Raw genomic sequence first — 2185 nt, forward strand, 5'->3', positions numbered from 1 at the left:
TTCTTCTTAGAGCATAAGGTGTTATATCAATACCGGTTCCTCAGTCCACAGAGATGACTACCATGCCAGTGATATTTCTCAGATTTTTAGGTTGTGCAGAAAAATATAAACTTTGAGATTTATCACCAATATAACTATATTTTCTAGTTTTATATCCTTGTAGTGAAGCATCATAAGTTTTTAATTATAAGGCATCATGCCAAAGATGATAGTGTATCCAAATCAACATTATACTTCTGAAAGAGCAATGAGTGCTTGGAGGTCCATTTAGAAAAGCTTGAGTAGTTCAAGTTTGGTTGTATTTATGTTATGACACTTATAATGACAAGCCATCTGGATGAAAAGTGAAAGTTCTGTGAATCAACCAGATGTATCCAAGTATCTAAATTTTCAGCATCAGTAGACTGGGTGAATTTTTAAGCTCAAGATAATTAGCTTCTTGTTTGACTGTAAGATTGGAGGATTATTATACCAGCAATGGTCTGCAGCACTCGGATGTTATTTAGCCATCATCTCTTGATTGTAAAGAATTAGCAGAGGGTGATACTTAAGAGCAGGGCTTTGGGAGTTAGACAATACCCGGTTCAAATCTGACCTCTCCCAACCGTGAGATGGGTACTCAGGAAAATTGTGAAAATTTGCTATTCAGTACAAAAATTTTATTCATGTCTACCTTCTAGAGTTGATACGAGGGTTATAGACCCTGTCTAATGTAAATATTAAGTTAATATTAGGTATTATTGTTTCATGCATGTTTTATTTTTTCCTTGTATTAATGTCTTTAATGTCAGGAACTGGTTAATTATCTTACACAGCGCTTAACATACAGAAAGGACTCAGTAAATATTTAATAAATAAATTGTAACAAAATTTTGTTATGTGAATTCCTCTCTTTAATATAGTTTTTTAAGCCCTTTATAAGTTCTACTTCTGATAGCATCTATCAACTGATCTGTGTTGTCTTTTTGGTTAAGGAGGTCACACTAGATAAGTCTCTTAGAGGAAGATTAGTTGAGAAACTAGAAATTTTTACCACCAAAATTTTAAAAAAAGTCAAAATAGTTTATTTTAATTTCTGTCATTACAATAACAATTCTTTCACTGTAGACGAGCACAGCAAGGTTTAAAAATTGCTGAAAGTTGCGTAGCTATCAATGGAGAGAAATGAGCTTTAAATCAGGTATCGTCTAAATCGCAAGGCCCCACTTTTAACCACTGCCCTTTACTAACTCTTTACAGTCAAAAGTAATGGCTCAGTGTCATCTGAATGCTGCAGACCATCAAAAGTGTAATAAACTTCCAATCTTATAGTAAAGCAAGAAGCTAATTATCTTAAAATGAAAAATTCGGTCAGTCTTTTGATGCTGAAACTTTAGATATCGTCACATTATTGTGACAAAGGCACATATTCTACATTATAAGATATAATCTTTTAAAACAGTTTAAGAACAATATGTCAGTGCAATAATTTCTTGCTTATGGGAGTACAGAGGAGGTAAATTATAAGACTCTCAGTGGATGCTTGAAATCACAAATGGTACAGAACCCTATATATGCCATGTTTTTTTTCTATACATACATAACTTGATAAAGTTTAACATAAATTAGGCACTGTAAGACATTAAGAACAACAATAACTAATAATAAAATAGAACAATTATCATAATGTCCTGTAATAAATTTATGTGAGTGTGGTCTCTCTCTCTGATAACTAATTTGATAACTGAGACTGATAACTAAGTATAACAGACAGGTAGTGTATATAGCACATATACATTGGAAAAAGGGATAATTTACATTCCAGGCAGGATGGAGTGGGATGGTGTGAGATGTTATCATACTACACAGAATGGTATGCAATGGAAAATCTATGAATTGATTATTTCTGGAATTTTCCAGTTAATATTTTTGGACTGCAGTTGACTGCAGGTAACTGAAACCATGGAAAGCAAAACCATGAATAAAGGGAGATGACTGTATAAATATTTTTGAATTCCTTTGTGTATGGAAAGTGCACTTATTGGGTCCCTACTATATACAAAGCTCTGTACATACAGAATTACCGAATTAGATATGGTTCTTGATCTAACTTGCAGACTGATAGAAGGAGGCAGGTATAAAAACAAATCATTAGAATACAACTGTAATGCAATATTGTAGATATACACAAAGTATAGCAGTGATA

The sequence above is a fragment of the Pteropus vampyrus genome, unplaced genomic scaffold, assembly GCF_000151845.1.
Source record: "Pteropus vampyrus isolate Shadow unplaced genomic scaffold, Pvam_2.0 Scaffold3, whole genome shotgun sequence".
Lineage (NCBI taxonomy): Eukaryota > Metazoa > Chordata > Mammalia > Chiroptera > Pteropodidae > Pteropus > Pteropus vampyrus.